This window comes from Falco naumanni, chromosome 5 (assembly GCF_017639655.2).
Source record: "Falco naumanni isolate bFalNau1 chromosome 5, bFalNau1.pat, whole genome shotgun sequence".
Classification (NCBI taxonomy): Eukaryota; Metazoa; Chordata; class Aves; order Falconiformes; family Falconidae; genus Falco; species Falco naumanni.
Genome location: NC_054058.1, coordinates 27,692,474 through 27,715,964, shown reverse-complemented (window position 1 = coordinate 27,715,964; position 23,491 = coordinate 27,692,474). Strand labels below are relative to the sequence as shown.

Sequence of the window (23,491 nt, the reverse complement as noted above, 5' to 3'; positions counted from 1 at the left end):
ACATACGAACAGCAGTCTTTTAAATGCTGGGGATCTGGAAAGGCCTGCTGTGTCGCATTATATTTGGATTTCAAACTGCAACATGCAGATGTATGCACATGAATAATTTTGAGCACAAGAGCTTTAATCCTCTTGTAGAAAATAGAATCAGTCAAATGTGTAAAGTTACAACATGTATTCATGATTTGGTGACTGAAGCTTAAGACCAAGCTCTGGGACACTGACTTTGTTTTCAAATATCTTAAGATTTTAGCATACATGCAGGGAACAAAAACTCTTCTGGGTTCATGGTCTCTGTTTGCCTTCTTCCACATATATCTGATCTTTCTATATACCGGACTACTTTAATACTAGAGATTGAGGTATGAATTATTATTTTTGAACTCCATGGATTTTTCTACTCTAATTATAGGATTGATAGTCTCTGTGACAAGATGCCTGCCATTGTGTGGACTAGAAATGAAAGACAGAGTGAGAAGGTACACAGCTCAGAAAGCAGTTGATTTCAATCTTTGATGCATTCACTAAATAATTCAGTATCACTAATGGAAATCTGATCTTAGCACGGGAGTGGGGATGCGGGGTGCTCAGTTGCCAGGGTCTGGCAGCTCAATAGCTCAGTAACAACAATGGAGCAAAAGGTGGAAAAATCTTTAAACTATTGTCAAGTTCTCTTCTTCAGTTTCCTGGAATCACATTACATCTTCCTGGAGCTGCTGTTGCTGGTGGCTAGGGAGGGCCAGAGAAAGAAACTGGTGTTTACAGTGAGTGTATCACCCGAAACAAACAAGGCAAGCTCAGCTCAGACTGACCTTTCAACTGGTGCGCACGGGGTGGTGGTTGCTTTTTGAAAAGTACAGCATCCTACTCACCAGTAGGACTGAAAACAGCGGAGAGCTTCTTGGGAGCAAACTGCATAAAGCCTTGTCCTCTGACTTCGTAGCCCGAGCTTTAGAGCCAAAATTTTTCCCAGGTGTCTTTGGAAAAATATGCTAATTCCTGTTAGAAGCTGAAGAGATCCAAGTAACTGTCTCCTTCAGGTGGCTTGTGGAATGGTTACTTAAAAGTACTGAACAATGCAACTTCAAAGGGAAAATTTGGCGTTCAGGTCTTTTCAAAGGAAAAAAACAAAACCTCATTGAGAGGAAATTTATTATGAGTGGATTTCTACATTTTGGCACAAATCATATCTAATGCTGGGAGCTTCTTTCCCCAAAATTGCCTTGAATATTTACCAACTGAGTTGGGATTCTAACAGGGATTTAATACTTTTGGATTGTTTATGAGAGCATTTGCATGTGGCATCAATCAGAAGTCCTTTTATAACTTCTTACAGCACTAACCTTCACTTTCCCTTTTTAAAAGAAAATTCAGCCCTGTCTCTCATTAGGTTGCCAATTTTTGGTTTGGGTAGCAAAAAACATACATGAAAGTAGAAATTGGACTTCCACAGCTGCCAGTCCATTCCTCACCTCTGTTTTTTGATCAGAGTGGAACCAGCAGCTGTATACAAGTGTTGAGGATTTTAAAGACAAGTATCACCAGCAATCGTCGAGCAAGTTCTCCTTTCTAGGATAGCTGTGTGTTCAGACTAGAAAAGTAATAGTCAAAACCTATTTTTTTCAGTATGGATTTTTCCTATCTCTCAAGAAATGTAGATTAGCCTGTAGTTTCAGGGATCACATAGGAAATAAAGCATTGGCTGGAAAACAAACTCAGAAGAGACAAAACAGTAGAGAAATTCTGGAAATAAGCCTCTCCAGCTTTACAGTTCTTTTAATAAGGAAAATATCCCTGTGGCAAGGAAATGGTCGTAGCTGATCTTCCATCCATCCTTTTTCTCCATGCTGTCCTGTTCTTTCCCACTGGGAACCAGCACAATAGGCACCTTTAAGGCTGTGATTAACATAGCTGATGACTTTTCCTTGGCAAAAGAAGTTACATTGGTCCTCCCAAGTTTGCTGTATTCACCAACTGTCTCATCTCCTTCTATGTCTTAAAGAGTTCTATCTCAATAGCAAAGGTTCAGTCAAGAAATTCAAGTGTTATACTCCACTGATATCAAAAGCATCAAACACAGGAGGCAATTTTGAGCAAATAATGTTTTGCTGTATTTGTACAGTGCTTCTTGCAGTGGAAACCTCACTTATACCTCAAGGTACCACTGAAACAGAAATAATACTAACATTAGAATATATTTACTTTTTTTCAATCAAAAAATGAGATACTTTCTTTTTTAGTTATAGGTGCTTCAGACCATAATCTGTCCTCTGAGCAGCTGTGTTAACCTCATTTGCAGTTTTAGTTTGGACTTTCTGAATCAAAACTCAAGCTGTATCACACTAAACTAGTTTATGTGCATGTAAACTCAGCTTCAGGAAATTAATTTCTGAGCTATGGAAAACTAGGTATGGAGAAAAGCTGTAAGTAAAATTGGTCAAAGATTGTCTGTTGACATGGCTTCCAAAATTTAGTGAATGATGAGGTTTCTAACATCTTGCACATCTTTGTGAAAAGCAGTTGCTTTCTGCAGAAAGTTCCCATTGTTTTCTGAAAAGCTGAAAATGTTACATTTTCATAGTTTTAGGTAAGAGTCAGATTTCTTTAAGGAAAGGAAGAGATCTCTTGACCCACTTTGGTGCAGTCTGTTTCGGTTTCAGTCAAGATGAACTTACAGATCAGCCTTTGTCCTCTTTCCTACTTCCTTGCTCAGACATGATTGACCATCTGAAACGCGCTATTGTGGTTGTACGGAGAAACTCTGAGGGCTTAAAGTGTCAACCACTGCCAGGTGTGTTTTGATGGAAAGTGTCTTTTGATATTCGTGATGCTTAGTGCTGTGATGCCAGGATTTCATTAAGAAGCCCTCAGGAAGGTTCAAGCTAGCTATCAAAGATCCATTCAGCTTTTCATGCTCTGAAACATGAAGACCAAGTTTACTATCGAGTGCTCATTTCCACTCGTCCAGCTGCTAGAAAGGATATTCTCTCCATCTCAAGCCATCACTTTGCACTGCAAATCAAAATTGTTGTTTTAAATTACATCACTGTCATTAAATCTGCCAGTGGTGCAAATCCTGAACAGCCATGCCAGGACTAAACACTTAACTGTGTGATGAAAAGAAGATGCCAAGGTGTGGATGGAAGGGAGTAGTTTACTTTACTAAGAAAGAGTCCAGGTGGGTGCAATTGCCTACACTGGGACTAGCTGCACAGTGCTTTTCATTGTCACAGATGGTAGGTGTTAGATGATGCAATGTGTACGGTGCCAGACAAATTACTTCTTTAGCTCATTCCTCTGGAAACAGGAGAAGAATCTGAACTGGATTTCCATGCAAACCTGGAGCAGGAGCTGCAAACTGCAGCCCCAGCTGAGCCCCAAGCAGTCAATGGCCCCAGTCTTTCAACTCAAGGCAGAGACTTGCTCTGGGGATCAGGAATTACATAGAAATTGCCTGGAGTTTGGAACACGTCCACTTAGTTTTAAATTAAGCTGTGGATTGGGGAACACTCTTATTCAGTGGATGTAATGAACCTAACAAGTTGGAAAAGCCTGCTCCTAAATGAAACCCTTGATATACATCCAGAAGTGCTGGAATTCCAGGACAAAAGTTGTTCTCATGGCACTTTCAGCCCAAGATGAAATTAAAAGCTGGGGTTTTTTCTGGTTTTGGGTTGGGGTGTTCTTTTGTTGTTTTTTTTTTCTTTGTTTATTTGTTTTCCCCCCTCCCCAGCGGCACGTCCAGCCCAGCGCTGCCGTGGTCTAAGCGGCCAGCTGGAAGTCCGCGGGGCTGCAGCCCGGGCTCCCCGAACCCCGACGGCCAGGGGCTACCCGGCACCAGCTGCGGACGTGCGTGCCAAGAGAGGTAGCTGAAGCCCCGGCACCGGCCGGGGGGTACCGTGAAGCGCCCCCTCACCCTCGGCTCCCCCCGCCAGCAGCCTGGGGTGCCGTGAGGAAGAGGAGGGGAAGTTGCCTGTGCTTAAAAGCCCGTTCCCGGCCCGCGGGCCAGCCCCGCCGCAGCGGGGGCCGCGCAACCCCGCCGGGCTCCCCCTCGGCTGCGGGACCCGGGGGGCGCACCCGCAGAGCCCCGTCCCCCGGCGGCGCACCCCCGGCCCGCCCCCTCCCCACCCCGCCCCCCCCCAGCCCCGGCGGTGGGGGCGAGGCTGCCCCGCGGGTGACCCGCCGCGCCCCCACCGCATCACACGAGGGGGCAGCGCGGCCGCTCCTCTGCCCGGCGCCCGCCTGCCTCCCTCCTCTCGCCGCCTCGCTGCAGCCCGGGCTGCGCCGAGTCAAAGCGCGGATCAGGTTCCCTGCCTCCAGTATAAAAATCTCGGCGAGGAATCTCCGGCGGGAGAGAGAGACGGGGCGCGGGCGGAGCGGGGCGTGAGGCGGCGGCCGGGAGCCCGTCCGTGGGGAAGCGAAGGGACGCGCTGCGGCGGCGGCGGCGGCGGCAGCCGCTGCTCACCGGGGACGCCCGCGGCTCGCCCCTCTCAGCTGCGGGAGAAGAGCTTTCTGCCGCCCGAAGTAAGTCCGAGGAGCGGCGGGGTCTGCTGAGGGATGCTGCCCCCGCGCTCGCTCCCCCGGAGGAAGGGTGCGCAGCGCTTCTCCTGCCCTGCCCCGGCTCCGGGGAACCTGCCCCTGCGGCGCCCCGCAGCTCCGGCCCCACCTCGCGTCCTCTCGCCGCCCGGCGGGTGCTGTGGAGCGGTGCCGGGGGCTTGGGTGGGAGCCCGGACCCAGCGGGGTGTTGGGGGGCACTTGAGGCCCTGGAGACCCCTGCCCGAGGGGCGGGGGGGGGGGGGGGGGGGGCGAGGTCTGGGGGGGCCCGGGGGCCGGGGGCCGGGGACGAGATCTGGGGGTGCCCGGGGGCCGGGGGCGGCGGGCGAGGTCTGGGGGTGCCCGGGAGCCGCGGCCGGGGGCGCCGCGGACCCGCCGTGCTGTGCCGTGCTGCGGAGCGCGGCCGCGGGTGCCGGCTGCCCCGCTCGGGGTGGCGGCGGAGGGTCGGTGCGGGGGAGCGTTGAAGGGCCGGGGCAGGGTGCGGGGAGAGAGGTGGCGGTGGGTGACGTGACCCAGCGGGGAAGGGGGGCAGAAACCCTCGGGCTGCTCCGTTCCGAGAGGACAAAAGGGCAGCCGAGTGACCCCGGAGCGGCAAACCCCCTGCAGGTCCCAGTTGCCGTGTGCCAGGAATGTCCCGATTGAGACTCGGGATAATGAGGTTAAATTTTACCCTCCGACCGAGCACGTTGACTGATATTTTTCTTGGGACTTTGCCTTCTTATCCGTAGTTTACTTTTGGTGGAACAACTGAATCTATCAAGTGCCAATAGATCTATTTAAAACTGCCATCGTTAGTTGGTGTCTTCCATGTCCTCTGGAGGGATAGGTTTGGAGAAAATCTCACTTAACTACAGTGAAAACACAGTTTCCTCCTGTTGAGCTTACACATTATTCTGCAAATGTGTTATGGTCTCCAACACTGATGCTTCTAACTCTGTAGCTGCCTTCATTATCTCCTTATTAAAAGTATTTATAGGGGAAAGGCAGTCGTTATTCCTCGGGAGCTCATCTGCTCCTTTGCCTGTTGCAGTTGGCTGCCGCACACCTCTCTCTTCCATACTGCAAGTAGGCTTGCCTTGGTGGTGAATGTCTACTGTCTGTTAGCTTAGTGATACGCTCTGAGGCTGGATTCCAGGATATAAACCCTAGAGACCAACTGGTTCTTGGAAGCACTTGTGGAAATATTTGCAACATGCATTAAATCTTTCTCTGTGAGATAACCCTGCACCTATGCATAGCGATAGGTGTTTTAACTGGATCCTGTTTGCTCTAAATGACTTACAGGAGAAGAACGCTTTACCTGTGGCTCATCAGTGCTTGAACTTGCTGCCCTTTCCTTGCTTTCCCTTTGGACCTTGATTTTTTTGAGCTTTTAGTAAAGTTCAACTTTTTGGACAAGAAATAGACAGAGTGTGTAACTGCTTGTTTTAGGGAGAAGAAGGGAAGAGATGGAGGGAAAGAGAAGGGAAGTATATTGAAAAAGTTGTAAAATAGTACCTGTCATACATTTTTTGGACAGTGTGCTTGAGCTGATTTACAAAGCAAATCTTATGGAGTATTTCTGTTTCCTCCCTGCAAAGAAATAAGAATTTTAAAAAATGAAAAAAAAAAAAAAAAAACAGTCTGAACTTTTGATCAAGAGAAGTAGTCTGAAGGGAAAAACAAACCTGCATATTTGTGACAAAATTTGTTAATTTGCTGTCATAATGAAAATTTGGAACTTCATGGAGGGGGTACTTCACTGGAGAGGACGGACAAAAAAGAAAAAGCATTACTTTGGTGACTTACTACTTAGGAAGCTTTGAATGAAATTGAAGGACAGAAACTTAACTAACTTTAGCATGCTCCAGAGCAGGCTCTTGGGTGGAAAAAAGAGAAGCCAGCACAAATCTTTCTTTTACAAATGGTTAAGTCTTTGTTTATAGTGTAGAAGTGGCCTAAGAAAAAACAGACTTTTTGCAATTATCCAGATGTCTATTACCCGTTATTTGAGATGCAGCCTGTGGCTGATAGATCCTTCCCAGCAGAAGGTTGGTCTTACTATAGTATTACAAAACATAGTTCTGTTATCCCAGAACCATATGCCTATATTCCTTTACACTCATACTGACACTGAGGACACTTTGGAGGCTTATCTTATTCCTGACACAGCTGTACTGATGGATGTTTTGTGTAGATTCATCTTTCTGTTGCTAATGTGAATATTATTACTTAGCTGACTTCCAGCAGTCACGGCTCCAGCAAGGTACTCTGACACGTCCTATGTTTCTTCTTGCTCATTCTGGGAATGGTTGTTCTTGAGTCCTCAGATAATAATTAAAAATAGTCCTTTACAGGAGCTCTGAAAATGCCCTCGTTCAACTCATACTCTTTTATTTCAGAGTGCTTTTGTAGCAGGGAAGGTATGCTTTATGAAGCGTTATAGTGTAACAAGTGTTTTAGCGTAGCGCTAAGGCATTAGGGATGGAGCCGGCGTTGCTCGTGAAACCTCCTGCTCTGTTCAGGCCCCCTCATTACCTACACTCCCAACCATGGTGTTTTCTGTGGGAACTGGACTTTAACAATGTATGCTTTGCTTCGATATTTATAACCTCTTGCTGATCAGTGTATCAAAAGCATTTTCATTAGAGGATTCATTTCAGGACTTTAATTGAGGAAATCTCTTTGTTTCAAGCCTCTATAATAAACCATTCAAAATGCCGTCTTTGAACGAACTAGGTCACTGTAACGCGCGCACACAGAGTGATTCTCATCTGCTTAGGGTAGCCGGCATTCGGTCGAGCCATATCCCTGGTGAGCTTGTCCCTGATTTATCCTTCTTGGGCTGGCTTGTTCACAGGGAGCTTATGCTGAAAATTCACTGCTGGAGGTCATTCTCCATTCTTGGCATCTCTGGCAGCCTTAAGCTTAAATTGCAGCCTCATTTTCTATCCAATCAATACCACTCTTATGTCGCTGAGTTTCCATGGTGCCCCCAATCTTCTGTCTACATATTGATGTCTGACAGCAGGAATAGCATTCTGTGTCGCTATATATACTTACTAAACCTGTCAAAACTATTTAGGGTCTGTCGCACTAATTTATATCCATATCCTGATATTATTTGTATCTGTTGAGCTTTGACTGATGGAACTTGCCGCACTAAGGAATCAACCTCAACAATGCACTCCAGGGATGGCTCAAGGGATGGACGTTTTGAGAAAGGGGAAAAAGACTCTCTTCTAGAGTAGCTGGGGTAGTCTAGAATCTTTTGAGCACAATAGAGTCATTTTGAAAACATCCAAGTCTCAATGGCTCCAAGTTAATGCTTTGGAAATCATTCTCCATTGTGTGGCTCTGAATGCACAGAGGGTCCTCTCCAATGGAACCGTGGAGGGGAAAATAGAAACATGGGCATTGTCAAGTGTTCAGTGTGCATTTGAGGAGAGCTGGGGGAAATTTGAGTCAGTTGTCTTACATCAATTTCTTCAGCAGAAGCACTGTGGAAAAATGAAATTAAAGGAGTGAGCAATGCCTTCTATAAGGTGGATGTCTGTGTTTTGCTACAATAACTCACAGAGCATTGTAATTGCCGAAGAAATGATATGGTGGTGTCTCTGTGGAGTGACACAACAGCAACTAAACAAGATGGGAAGAGGCGTATCTTCTGTGCGTCATTAACTTCCAAGGGACTGATACCTGTTATTTGTGCCAACAGTAATAGACGCTAAATAAAGACCAGCATATTTTATTTTATATTATTTAAATATGCTTTGCATACCATTGATCATGTATCAAACAGAAGTGGTCATCAGCTGGAGGAGCCCTTTAATCCCACTACCTTTAACATGATCTTGATCCAGCCCATGAAATAAGAGTTGGCAGTCAGTATGGAATTTGCTGCTTAGAATTTTGTTTGCTCTGAGTTGCCATTAGAACTGATTTTGTGATGCCAAGCTCGTTAATACTTTTCAGACCCTCTTCAGGCTCCTACAGTCTTTCCACTAGTGAAAATGAACTTGAATACTGAAAAGGCCCTGTTGCAGGTGGTGTTTAACATAGTGGCATTACAATAGTTCAGTTTGTTAAGTTTTCAGCAATGGCTTACCTTATCGTTGTAGAAAGGGTCAGTGGGACTTTACCAAGCTAGTTGCTCTCTTGGTCAATATGTCTCACCTTATTTTATTCCAAGGAATAGAATCTCTGAAACATTTGAAATATCTAGCTCTACCTCCTGCAGTGGCACCATGATGATTTATTGTTTTTTAACTTTTCTCATTTCCTTCCTTGCTTACATATGTGGGAGTGACTTTTTGAAAACTGTAGTCATCTTGCAGACTGCTTTTTAATGTCTTTCAGGCTGAAGGTTGAGAGAACACAGCTGTAGGCAGTTTCATGGGAGATGAGAAGGGGGAATGTGAGTGTAATAAAGAGCTAGATATATTACTGATGCAGCCAGGTGATTTCTACCCTCTCCATCCCTCCGCTCCAAAAAGCCTCTGCCCTTCCTTGCCTTGCCAGAAGAGCAGATTCTGGTTTCAATGTGGATAACCTGGAGTTGAGGAGTAGAGCTAACTATGAGGCAAAATCCAGTTTTGTTGCATTAAGAAAAACATGTAAGTATGTTAATTTGGGCCCTAGGAGCACGTTGCTTGCAAGTGCCATTGATTGCATGGCAGCTGCGACAGAGGGGTAGAGACTTTTAGAGCAGAAGAGCATTACAGGAGTTGGGGATTTTCTGATAAAAATAGTCTCTGAAGATAAATAGTGCTTGGGGCTCCAGTCCGCTGCCATTTAGTAAACTGCAAAATTCAATTTTAAACTGGACCTTTCTCCTCTGAGGCCTGCCAGCACTATTTCAGAGCTCATTAAATGTTTCAGGAGAGTGATATAAAAATCTTCCTTCCTCATTAGTTTCTACAAAGGTTCAGTGTAGCTTGGACCTTATAAACATCCCCTATTTAGTTGTAGTTGATACCATCATCAGGGGCCTGTGGGGAGGGAAGAGGAAGAGGAGAAATTGTTTAATACCTCAGTCCAAATGCTTGTTTTCACACTGGTCCACAGCTAGCTAACAGCATAAATGAAATAGAGTTTTTGCTGTCTTCATACAATATTTTTGGAGCAACTCGTTATCTGTAGAAGTTCTCCTCCCAGGAGTAAAACCAGACAGAAAAGCTGGGAGGGGGAGGGAGGCTGGACATGCTCTTTTTCCTTTCAGCAAGCCCCTCTCTATGCACTGGGGCTGATGCTCTGTTGTCTTAGTGGGACTTGTCCAGCTGGCACTGGAAATGGGCAGAGCGTTAGTGATGCTGGCAACGAGATGGAGGTAGCCTATTTCTCAGGCTTGAGTACAAAGTTGATCTTGCTCTGCTGAGCTTGTAAAGGAAGATAGACTACTTTGCTGTTGTCTTCATCATTTGACTTTGTTACCTGCATCTGATTCTTGCCTTGGGCTGTCCCTAAGGATTAGAAAGGTAAAAACCGGATAATTGTTCTCTATGGGTATATAGGAAAGGAGGAATTCCCTGTGTATTGACACAAACAGTAAATACATAGATAACTGTGGAAGTCAGTGTCCCTGTCTGATTGCAAGCAATGAAAATGACTGAACTGGTTTCTCAGATTCAGTTTCATTTGCTATCAGACACAAAACCTGTTTTGTTCTTGGGTTTTGTTTCTCAGAGCCATGCAAACAATGACAGTAGTTTCATAACCAGCTAAAGATGATCCGACTATTGCATTTAAGGCTTCCTTGTTTCGACAGGATCACTAGTACAACAGATTTATTTATGTATTATTTATTTTTTTAGCTATATTTCTCACACATCATGCATCTCAAAGTGCAAAAGAGCCTTAGCAGTGCAATGCAAATGTATGCGCCCATCTGTAGCCAGCAACAGAAGGCTCACAGTCTGCAGCATCTTTGCTTCCATGACAGGAGCATCCAAAATGTGCTTAATACTGTGTGTAGGTAGTTCTAATCTCAAAAACTTTGTGTTTAAAAATAACTGTTTTACAGGTGTTTTGTCTTTTTTTTTTTTTTTTTTTTTTACAGGTTTACAGCATGCAGGCAACAGTGGGAAGAGTGTCTGGCTCACAATGCCATTTTAATACTTCTGTGATGCTTTTCTAGGCACTTTGATAATCAGACTGTAATGGATGGATCTCTTAAGAAAGGTCTACTGTCTTTGAAAGTGATGTAGAAAGGGACTTAGAAATAGCCTTGGTAGAATGATGGCACCTCTAATATGGTGCTGTCTCTGCAGTATTATGGCACTACAAGGTCACAGTTTGCTTTTGGACAATGGAACTTTTTCCATTTCCATACTGAGATCTTTATCAGCTCAGTAAGAATCATATTCTTCCTGTCAAGCAGAGATTGATACTAAACGAGGCACACATTCTCCAACCATTATGCAGGCAAAGCTGATGCTTCAGCAAGAGCTTCGTCAGAATAAGGATCATAGAATTCAGCCTACGATTTAGAAAGAGTGCCCACCCCTCTGTTTTGGTGACAAATTCTTAAAAATAAGACACAAATGGATTATAATTCTGGTAAATGGTTGTGACTCTTCCTGCACATCTTGCAGCAGAATCTCATTACTTTCATTGCAAGTGCCTTTGGAGTGAAGCACCCTTTATTAAGTTAGAGATAATAAAGAGATTGTTCTGATATTCTGCCTTAATTCTGGTAGAAAAACACTTTGTTCCTTTAGTTTGAACAATAAAAATTCTGTGCTCAAAAGTAGCCTTCCCACCCCCACTGTATTAAACAGAAATATTTTGAACTTCTTGTTCTACCTAGAGTGGTTTCTCCTGGAAACCTGGTTTTCTCTCGTAGTGGCATAGCTTTCCTTCTGGTGCTGATGGAAGGCCCCTGAGATGCTCTGATTGCTTCTCGATAACTTGTGCCACCAGACTGCCTGGTTGTTTGCTTGGATTGCTGCCTTCCCAGAGGTCACAAAGATGTTTTTGTTTGCACAAGAGTCACTTGCTTTTATTAGAAGCCTGCCTGGGTGCAGCTGATATGCAGGGACTGAGGAGTGGAAAAAAATCTACTAGCTTTCCCTCTAAGGCCAACAGATAGGACTTTCAACAATTTTCCAAAAACACTGCAGGCTTTGATTCAGGAACTTCATGTCATTTCACTTACTAAATCTTCATATTCCTAAGCTGTCCCTTCAGCCCATGTTTCTCGTCTGATTTGTGTGTTGTCAGATGCTTTTGTTAATCTCTGTAGTTGATGTTTGCTGAAGTGATTATTTGGCAGCAGTGTGTGAGCAGGCGTGTGTGTGATGGCTGTTGGCATGGCAGTCTGTATGATACGGCATTAGCATACTTGCTCCGTGCTGCGGGCCTCTTCCTCTGCTAGGCTCACTTACGCAGCAGGGAGGCAAAACCACCCCAAACAGAAAGCCACAGGGGAGCCAGTTACAGCACGGTGATCCTCTGGCCAGTTTGACCAAAGACCTACAGAGTTCAGGGGAGCCTGAAGGCTGCTCCCGTTTTCCTTGTATTACTCATAGTCATCCACCAGCAGAAGATTATTATAAAGAGCTACAGGGATTGTGGGCTGCTAAGGAGGGGTATCTACATTGAGTTGAGTTTTCAGGAATTTCCCTCTGCTTGCAAAATACCGTGGGAAACGTGTTTATGGGGGTATAAAGAAGAAAAGGCAAGCTGCGCTCCCTTTCTGTTTGTTAGCTCAAGAACCTGTCTTTAAATGGGGCATGGAGTTTACTTTGTGTTTTGGGCTCATGAATACTGAGTGGCCATTGGGGTTATAGGAGTATGTGTTTTAAGAGTTGTCAGTCTCTTCTCTCAGTCGCTTGTCATTTTGAGCTATAGTCTTTGCACATCTTGTGCACTGGAACGGCTTTGTGGGCTGCGAGTTACCTCACTGAGAACCGTGGGGTTTACTTAACATAAATGTAGAAGGTACATGCAATACCTTTGCTTGGTCAGTGGGTTGATTTAAAAGTTTAACACAGCAGTAATAAAAGTATCTGGTGGTACAGTATGTGTTCAGGTGCATGCACTTTATAAGTGGGTGGGGATTAAATCTCTTGTGGTAAGTTTTATAGCAATACATTTACTGTGGGGCCTTTGGCTTCACTTGATATTTTTCTGGACATCTTTTTAAGCATGATCTGGTCTTGGTGTTTTTTTGTTTTTTGTTTTTTTTTTTTTTTTTTGTTTTTTTATTTGTTTGTTTGTTTTGGTTTTTTTTTTGTGGGTTGTTTGTTTGTTTTGTTTTCTTTTTCTTTTGTACAATGAAGCTATTGGTTTTCTCTTCCACTCTCTGATGTAAACTTGTCAGTTAATAACTGTACCTTTCCAAGCACGGTGTGGGCCAGGCATAAACCCTTGTTAAAAGCTGCCCCTGCATGACTGACTGGTGCTGTGAAGGTTCTGACTTTATCCTGATGAGAGAGAAGAGGATGAGAGATTCCTGTTGGGATCAGCCCTTGGTTTTACCTCTGGATGGAGAAAACTTTGGGGCTTAATACCTGCAATGATTTTTAAAACTGTCTGGAATCAGAAATGTAGGAAAGTGGGGAGCATTTTCCTGCCCCTAACTACCTGCAAAATTGGCCATGTTTTCCTGATGAAAAAATCTGAAGTTCAAAAAGGGATGGGAATGGGAAGAAAAGTGGGTGAACTTCCTGCTGTTACTCGTAATTTTGATCTAGAAGTTATATTTAGGCTGCTTTCAAAAACTTCTATAGATAATTTTAGTATTTTGCAACTGAGATAATATTTACAAACACCTCTACTTGCTCAGTGGCATAATGTGCCACATGGTCCTGGGCTTTCTTTGGCTGCCTCTCTGTGCCCAAATACAGCATTTCTGTGCTAATTTTCACGAAGAATGAGAGCTCTTGAGCATGGCTGGAGATTGAGTACTGAATAGATTGATATCTACAGGGCAGTAGTCCTTTACATAAGAACCCTTCTTTCTTGTGCTAACTGCAACTGTAGGTTGAGTGGATATAGAGACATTGTGGTTTTATAGAGGAAAAAGGTGAGACCTGTAGGTGCTTTGCCCCAACATTGTGCTTTACACACACGTCAAAACCAAGTCTCTGTTTGGAGAAGCTTTCCAAACTGTAGGGATATGTAGCAAAAATGTGTTACCTAATTTTAGAGTGTCAAATTGCTCAATACTTACTATAAATGACAAGTTCACATCTTTCTGTATTGACACTTCCAGCATGTACAGTAAAGCTCTAATTCTAGTTGGGATTTTACCAACTGAAATTTCTCAAGTGACTGTAGGTGGGAATTTCTTGTCTTATTTAAACAGAAAATTCTGCAGCAAACAAAATACGCAAATCAGGACAAGGCTGTGAAGTGTAAATTATCTGTCTAAGTCAAGAAAAACTGAGGTTGAAATATTTCACATAAGGCTTATCAAAATGGAAATTTTTGAGTCACTGAATTAAAGATTTCTGTTCCAGGCCAGTGAAATTCTAGTGTGTATCTAAACACTTGCAGCACTTAATGGGTGTTGAAGGAATGAAAACAAGAACTTGAGCCTACATATGAGACAGATACATTGGCTACAGTAGGCTCTTCATGATGCCCTATGATGTCCAGCTGATGCTGTTCATTGTGGCATTTTTATGACCACAATGTCTCACAAAAAGGGTGGAATAGTATGCAGCGATGGGGAATGAGGAGCATTTTCTCAAATTTATGCTTTCCTTATCAGTTTAAATTTTTTTTTCCAAAGTAAGCCTTTGAAAATCGGAATATAATTTGCATGTACAATTTTAATTGTACATATAATTGTAATAATTGCGAACATTGTCAACAATGTACTAATTGTAAATTATTTGCATTTCAAAGTTATTTTTTTAGAAAATAATTGTAAACAATTGTAATAATTTATAGTTGTTATTTACAATTATTACAACTGTAATTATAGGGTTTAATAAAAGGCTTGTGCATGTTCTTTTCAATTGCTCCACAGGACATGTTGTTTGGGATTTTAAAAAAATATTTATATATAATCATAGCTTCTGTTGCAAAAGACATTTTAGCCTTTGTTCAGTGTTAAATAGACCCCTAGCCTAGAATAAGTATAGTTTTCACTCCTGATGCAGTGTGATTTGTGTGAAAGGGATTTTTTTAAAAAAAAAATCTCATTTATATCTGTCTTCTATTCCTTCATATTAAAAACAGTGTTCCAAGCTTAAAAACTTTTTGGAGTGGCTGAACTTCCAAGCTGCAGCAGCTGATTCCAGGTGAGCTGCCCACTTTGAGCAGCCTCAGCCATTTCTCTAGTTTCCTTGCTGGGATTCCTGTCTTGCAAAGCTAAACCGTTGAAGGCTGCTGCTGCTTCTGTAGCGGGAACTGTATCAGGCTGTGAAATAGGTCTGGATTTTTCTAAGACATGGATCGTGCCCTGTGAGTAGCAGTCCAATTGTACAAGATATGCAAGTGGATAGCAGAACATGGGTTGAGTTCTGTAAAACCACTTATGTGAACTGCTTAAAACTTTGCAGGTAATGCTCATCTTCCTTAGCTTTAAATGTGCATTTTTCCCTGAACAGATAAACCACGCCCAAGCTGTTTTGGTTTTGAAGATATAGAACTTTTGAAGAAGTTTGCCATAACTGAATAGCTGAGGTTTCCTTAATTTTGAATTCCTATGTCTCTAATGTCCTTATTTTCATAATCCCAACTTCTCTTTGTTTTAATATTTCTTCTATTTAAATTGTGTAGTAGGTCACCTTTCATAAATATTGCACATCTGCTCATTTTTTTTTTTCAGTGGCCTTTACAGCTGCCCCACACCTTATTCTAAATCAGCAAAATATTTCAGCTTATTTGTTTCTGAGCGTGCTCACAGTTCATGCCCTTGTTTTAGTGAGCACATTTAGTTGAAATCTAACTTGGAATTCTATAACTGCATTATAATTTCCAGAGTCAAACTTTTTTTTTTATTACAGTTTTAAAATTTTAGAAGTGCTATTCTAAAGTTTTGTCTAGTCTGAAATTACTGTTCTGCTAAGAACAGGGATATGACATCTTTTGTCTCCAGAACTTTTTGATGTCCAGAAGTTATTTCAGTAATCATTGACATATAGTGGTATGTAAGCATATATTTCTTCCATTAGACTTTAATGTGTCTGTGGTGAATTTTATCTGATATTTGTGTTGTCCGGTCGCCTGGGCAGTGGCAAGGACAGGGACCTCCATACTGTTGACTAGTACCATTTTATATGGACAGAACTTTGTTGCTGCCTTTTTCATTCTTTGTTTCGAGTGCTTCATAAATGCACTCCACAACATTGATCCTAGGCTGGACTTCGGGTGCTACAACTCCACCTCCCATACGGAGAACTGATTATTGTTCTTACCCTGGGATTCTTAGTTCCTTGACTAACATCTAAAGAGTGACGGGACCTGACCTCTTATCCCAAGATTACGAAGCTCTCCTAATAGCTTTTTTCAATGTCTTTGGAAATCCAAACAATTTACATCTAGTGGAAAATACCCAGGATAAGTTTTTAAAGGCTTCTTGTAGATTAGTGAGGCATGATTTATCATTGTGAAAAATGTACTGGGTTAGATGTTTCTAGTTTGTGAGTCTTCTATTTCAGGCTAGATGGTTTACCCTTGCCTCTAACTGATTTTTCTCAGCTCTGGAAATGCAGTTTAGTGCAATTGAATTTCTTGAGTTGTCCCTTTTTTTTTTTTTTTTTTTTTTTTTTAAATTATTTCCCCTACCTCTGTCTGGCAGTTCTGCCTTAGGTTCTTTACTTGTATAACCGTAGGGCATTCATCTCTCTTCCCTACTTTAAAGGGAAAACTGAAGAAAAGGAGCCATTTAACTTCTGTGCAATCTTTTTCTGCCCTCATTGACTTGCTTGTGCCAGGGTAGTCTTCAGTATAGTCTGCAAGACCCACTGGCTCTTCTGGAGTGCCTGTTTCCAGTGTGCTTAATGAATGCCTTATTACTTGTCTCTGTGTATTTTTCTCTTTGTTCCTCAACCTTGCTTTTGGATCTTTTAATCTCTATTTTACATCTCACCTGCCAAAGTTGTTTTCTCCTATTAATTTCACTTGGGCTGGATTTCCATTTGCTTTCTCTTAAGTATATTCTGTGAGTGAACAAGTCCTTAAAATATATTTGAGAAGTTGGGTTGGGTTTTTTTGTTATTATTATTTTTTTTCTGAGTGGCCAGGAGTATCATCAGTGATTGCACTTTGGCATCGTTTCAGAATATCTGTGCTCATTCCTTGCATACCTTATTAAGGAAATGTTCCAGGGAACAGAAAGAAGTGACTCCCAATACTGTGCTTACAGAAGCCTGATTCTTTTAGGACTTTTAACAGCATCCCAGTTGTAGCATCCACCATAATCATGTAGTAACTTTGGGGTGAAGATTTTGAAGAATTGTGAGATAATTCTGTATTTATATCCTATGGAAATGTATCCCAACTGTTGCAATTCTCCCTTTAGAAGATAGTCTAGAAACATAGCCCTGTCTAATTCCTGAATTGATTCTTTTCTGTTATTTGAGACTAACTCATTGCAGCTTTTCCTTCTGCAAGCTTCAAACCAGCTGCCACCACATGAATTGATTACATTGACAAGAAATAATTTATAAAAATGACTGCATTTTCACAATTCTAGAAAATGGCAATGTTGTCATCATTTGATCACCTAGTATTTTACATCAATCATTTCTGGTCTGAATTGGATCCTCAAGACTGTAGCTCAGAATCTGTAGTTATAAACACTCCCCTAATGTGCCTCCCTGTGAGGAAACAGTTACTGAAGAGTGCCTGAAAAGTCAGATTTGTATTTCTGACTTCCTCTTTCTTATTTAGTATGTGTGCAAGTATAGCTCAAGATTGTACGTTTTCTCCTTTCAGAAGAATCCTAAGTGTTTTAGCTAAAGGTCTGATCTAAAGTCCACCAAAGTAACTAAATATATATGTAAAAATAAATGTATGTATGTATGTAGGCTCATGGTAATTTAGATTGGCTGTATAATTTAACACTTTCTGTATTACTGTCTTTTTTTTGGTTCTGTTGTTGTTTGGGTGTTTTTTTTTGGTTTGTGGTTTGTTTGTTTTTTTTGGGGGGGGGGGGGGGGTTATCAACACTTTAGCAAACTGTGCTCCAGGAAGCTGTTTGTGATATCAGAAATGTAAGCTGATTGCACTTATGTACATCTAATTTGATGCCCTGATGCTTTCCAGCTGTGATAAATGGACAACTATTTTGAAAACAAATATGTTGTCTGAAATAGAGTATCCTGTGAAAACTACCAATTTTCCCTTAAGTCTGGCTGTGTTCAATTAATCTGCTGCTGACTTAGTCTCCCTGCATCTCATAAGGAATGTTTTTAATATTAACTTCTCATAGTAGCACTTCCACTTCTAAAATGTCTTTCATTTAACTCTAGAATTACTCATAATCTGGGAAAAATTGATGCTTGCTTCTCCTGCCCCTGATTTCTATGATGGAAAATCAAGACTTAGCAAGTTGAGGTTACAGGTAATTTAAGGTTATTGCCTTTTAAGTAATGAATCCCAAAGCAAATCTTTATTTTTTTTGAATGGGAGGAATCTTATTGTATCCCCTATTTCGGAGCTATCCCGCATGCTCAGTGGTGGTGGGAAGGACAGGGTTTGGGCATCCACTTATGTACTTGCTCCTCAGCAGAAGGTCAGGAGCAACCCCATCCATAGGTTTTATCTCTGTGCACAGATGGAGTGAATGAGACAGGGGACAGTAGTGTGTTACCACCAGCTGATGTCACAACAATCTCAAAGCTTCTGTGCATCTCTTTTCCTATTTTGATTCACGGCAGCATTGCTTTAGCAGAAGCAAATCGACTTCTGCAAACATATGGCAAGAGCAAGAAGGGAAGGCTGGTTGATCAGGAAGACTGAAATGGACTTCTGTATTTATCAGGATTTTTTTTAAATTTTGTGCTCGTGGAACAAGATTTGTAATAATGATTACTAATCACAAAGGTTACCCAAGCCCTTTCTTAAATTCATATCTTTAGAGAAAAGCACCTGTAAAGGAATATATGGTGAAGAAGGAGGCAGTTACGAACCTCGGCTAGGTGGTGTGTATGTGTTCTTCCTCATTTTTTAGCAAACTAGTGTGTGTAAGTTAGATGCATTGCCACCTGTAAGCCCTGTCTCTCAGAATTTCCATATAAGCCTGTTAACTGGTTTGGGCTGGACTTAAGAAAGAGCTCGTTCCTATTCTTGATGAGCTCAAGTGGCTTTTATGTAGGGTGCTGTGAATGGACACAAGGGCTTAGTGCTCCTTGTCATCGTGTGAGTTGCTAAATGCGTTACAGCTTTTGCCGTGACATACGCAGCATCGGGAGTAACAGAAGCCAACTGAGGTTGCAGTTAACCTCCTGCTTCTAATGATGCTGTTTTTAGATCACTTGCCTAAGATGCCTCCGAGTGTGACAAATGAAGGGGTGCCAACAAGTAGCTTTTGTTTGAAATAAATCATTGTTTAGGTGGAATGAGAAGAAAAATGTGTCTGGATTTAATGGTACTTCACTGTGCGTAGGCTTTGGAAATGAAACAACTTGACCTTTCTTGATAGCACACCTGTGTTTCACTACAGCTGCTGTTGCTGCTGGACTGAACTGCAGTTAGGGGATTTGGTGAGGGAGGGAAAAGAATAGCTTACCGTGCTAATCAGAGCTCAGTGGAAATGTTTTTGTCATACGACAGGTAGAAACAAAGGCTGCTGGCCTCCTGGGACTGGAATGAGCCTTCAGCTTGGTACAGTGGTTCTATGGGATTTGATGGCTCTGTTAACACAGCAGTGTCCTGTTTGCACACCAATAATGCCAACGTACTCTGCTGTTCTGGTGATCCCCCCCAGCTCATGCAGGATTCATGACATTGTTTTACGGTGTGCTTTCCCATAGGTGTGGTATGCAGGCTGCCGGCAGCTCTGCGAGGTCCTGGTGTAGCCTGCCATTGATCCTATTCTCCTCCTTCCCTGTTTGCGTGGTAGAGCAGAAGGCACGGTTGTAAAACTTGCAAGTGACAGTAACAGAGGTCACAAGTACAGTAAAAGTTGAAATGATCCTGACAAATTGGGCAGTTTCTCTGCAACTGAGAGTGTTTTTCGCAAAGAAGTGAGACATGCTGTCCTTTGGGGTTAATAAATTGTGCACACATAAAATTTGGGAACACGGTCGTAGAATAGCAGAAGAAGGTCTGACAGTAGTTTCTGTATGCTGCCAAGGATGCTCATCTGTTAACCCAGTCACTTCAGCACAGTTGAGCTCTAGCTGTGGTTTGCATGGGTTGCTAATAACCTTGATGCACAGGGACTAACCTAGCTACTGGATGCTTTCAGTCATGGCACATTTTGGCCTGAGAATTTGCATCTCCAAGTGAGCATCGAGTGTAGTGGCTGGAATGTGTTTGACCCCATTTGGTGCAGCTTCAGCATCTGCCCCTTTGGAGGCTGGGTTTTTTAGGCAGAGACCTCTCACAGCATTTGGGTTCCACATTTGTGATTCCTACGACATCTGCCGTAACTATCAAGGCAGATGAAGATTGTGCCTAGGAAAGGACTGAAAAGGATTACAAGGTGCTCTAAACCTGAGGACAGAGAGTGGCTATGATGTCCCGTGACAAACCCAGGCAGGACACGCCGAGAAGCTCCCCCACCTAACGTTCATTGTAAAACCAGCGGCGCTGTCATGCTCCGATGCGATGCCCTTTTTCCCAGGGCCAGCCCTGGGGTGGCAGGTAGGGTGGTGGGGCTCTCGCACGGTGGGGAGCAGTGGGTGCTGCAGGTGGCGATTATCAAACACTGGCAGTGTGGTGGGGAGTACAGTGACACAGGTGACTGGGGTGGCAGTGCAGCATTTTGTTTCTCCTTGTGGCTAGACGGGGACTGTGAATACAGCGGAGGTGCTGTAGGATAAAACACATGGTTTTATCCAGGGCAAGAGAAATGACATGGTGCAGACACAGTGTGAAACAACATTTGCAGGGTCATGTGTGGGAAGGTTACATCTCACTTCCCTGCAGCCAGCTTCCTGTAGTTAGTAGTATTTATCGCTCTGTTTTTTTGGGTGTCATCGTGTTGTTTCGTGTCCCCCTGTCCCCCATCCCCACCCCCCACCCCCTCTTTCTTTTTAAAGCAACATATTTACCTCATAAAGGAAAAAGAAATCTTATTCATGTATGTAATACCTTCCTGGGAACTGGGAAGAGCACAGGGCAGTTTGCAGTTGACATGAACAGATCTATTTCTGGGTGAATAAGCTGTTCCTGAGATGCTGTGGGCCCATTCCTAAGCAGGCATGTGACTGGGCTTCTATGGAAATATGGCTTTCTGTGTCATACTGTCAATTCAAAAGATTTCAGGAGCTTTTTAAAAGCTGCTCATGATCTGTGCCCATTTCTGGTTGCTGTCCCACATTCCCTTGGCTATTCTAACTACTTCTTTTAATTTACAGCACCTGAGGCTTGAGAAGAAATCCCATCACAAATCTACCTGGAGTCTCTGGATTCTTTACTGCATACAGAGTACAGGCTTTCTTTTGCTCTCCATGGGGAAAAAGAAAAAAAAAATAATCTGTTGCTGACAGCAGATTGGGTTAAAAAGGCAAGAGGTGAAATAAATATACCCTATGCTGTCTTGGATGTAAGGACAAGTGGGTGGAGAATCAGACTGCAGGGGAGATCAGAGGCAGAGCGCCTTCAAAGATGATTCTCCAGGCAGGTGAGGAACTGGCTGGTCTGACAGCAGAAAGTTTGCAGACTGAGGAGGTTGGAATTTATGATGCTCCTCAGAAGCCTGGGTGTTTAAAAGCATCTCTTTCCCATTTTCTCAGTCACACAGCTGCATAAGATAAAAGCTTCATCGAGCTCCTAGAGCTTGGACTGGTCTTGCCGAATCCGGCCAGCCGTTGTCAGAGGGGTTAATTCACACCGTCGCCACAGAAGACAAAATGGATCTTTGAAACAAATGTGGTGGTGGGGTAAAGGCATCAATCATGTGAATACTGCTTTACAGAAATTCACAACTGCAGCTTTTTTCTTAAGCAAGGGCTGGCCGAGTCCGATCAATCCCTTGGCTCTCAAATAGGTCTCAGCAGGCAGTAGCTTGCTCCTTGTGGGTTTGTATGTACATGAAAGCCCACTTTATATTAACTCTGTGGAATAGTATTTTTTTCCTCTCTTTAAACCCTTTAGCGCTAATTCAGTGTAATTATACTCACTGAATACAGTACTGACAGCCCCACTCCTCCCCCTTTCCTGTCAGGATATTGGCCTAAAAATCACTAGATGAAAAAAATCCAAAACAACGATGGGATTCTTTGTTCTGGCCTTCTACATAGGTTTTTTATTATTTTAATGTAACCCTGTTGGTCACACTTTCAAGTATTTTCTTTAAAGCTGAAGACTGAAAATACATTTTTTTTCTTTGAAAAATTAATGAAGAGTTAGACTTTAGTCTTTAAGGAAAATGCTAAATATTGCAAAACTTATTACTAACTGAGCACTGGCATGATTATTAACAGCCTGAGACTGCTGAGGACCTTTCTACCTTTTTGGAAATTGAGGAAGGTGCCAGGAAAAGGCAGGGAGCCTCTTTCCACCTGCTCCTTCGGGTGTCTATGTCTGTGCCTCAGGCATGCGTGACATTTTTCCTGTCATGTTTTCAGGGCTCAAAATAAAGATGCAGTTGGCTTAGCACAGCATGTTTTAGTCCTTTCTAGCTCCATATGTATGGATGAAGCGTACATAGTGGGTAATACCTGGAAAACTGTGACTAAAAAGGATTTTAGGGGGTCACAGGGGGTAGGCATTGGCAGATAAGCTCTGAATGTAGTGCTGTGGAGAAGTGTCTAAAGCCAGTTCTTAGGCGTATACTTGAGAGGGCCAGGCTAGGGTGATGGTGGTGATGACAAAGATACCAGGGTAAGGCATTCTGTATTGGTGTCGACATTTCCAAAAGGTGCAAAGAAAAGAAAAAAGAAAGGAAAGGGAAAAACTCTCCAACAAACTAATGGCTGGAGAAAGTTGGCTCTGCAGCTTAAAAAGCTTAGTCTTGACAGACTCAAGAAGAACAGATAACCACATTATAAATATCTTTTAGGGAAGAAAAATAACAAGTACTGAAGGCCTCCATAACTTACGAGGAAAGCCATGATAGGAAAAATTCAATTACAAACTAATTTACTATTTTACAGTGTCAATAGTGGGAGGCAGGTTGATAATTTCACAAAAGTTTTCATAGAAGGCAGTGGATCCCTCATCTTATGAAGCATAAATGGCAAATGTGGAGTTGTGGATTCCAGGCTATTGGTACAAGGAGCTAACTTGGGGCTTTTGCATGAGGATATCATTTTGCCTAGACAGAAGAGTTTTTCTCAGCTGCTTAGAGGTGAAATGTGGGCAGTTCAGTGAAGCAGAAGTCTGTGTTTAAAAGATAGTAAATGTGTCCTGCTTTAACAAGTAATGGAGTTCTCATTTTAACTGTAATACAGGAATACTGTAATTTAGGTGCCAATTTGCTTCCCACAAAGGCTGTAACATGTTGCAAGTCACACCTCTTGTGTTGCCCTTTATCATATCAAATTGTAACTCAGCTGCTGGAAACCTAGTAGAATAGAGCCAAACATCAGGGGAAAAACAGAGTGAACAGGGAAACATGCATTATAGGAATCTAAAAGGGCCATGCTGGGAAGGCACTTAATATCAAAGTATAGTGTTGGGTTTTATAGTGTTTTTTTGGAGGAGGGAGTTTAATACATTTGTTTTTCTTTCTTTATTTTTCTTTATTTTTCTTTTTTTTCTTTTTTTTTTTTTTCTTCTTCTTTGCTTAGTGGAATGGTAGCTAAATGTGTGCTTTTCTTTCCAATCAAGAATTATTTTCTTGATAGCAGATAGGCAGGCCAGAGCCCTTATTCTTGAAATATGGGTC

General features: G+C 42.7%; 1 protein-coding gene across 1 annotated transcript in view; it reads left to right on the top strand.

Annotated features, from left to right (window-relative positions):
- Positions 1-4,186: 4,186 nt before the first annotated feature.
- The window catches only part of PTN (pleiotrophin), a 79,323-nt gene continuing 60,018 nt past the window's right edge, over positions 4,187-23,491 (top strand). Inside the window, exon 1 of the mRNA XM_040595813.1 lies at positions 4,187-4,524. The gene's annotated coding sequence lies outside the window, so the exon portion shown is untranslated. The remainder of the gene's footprint in view (positions 4,525-23,491) is intronic.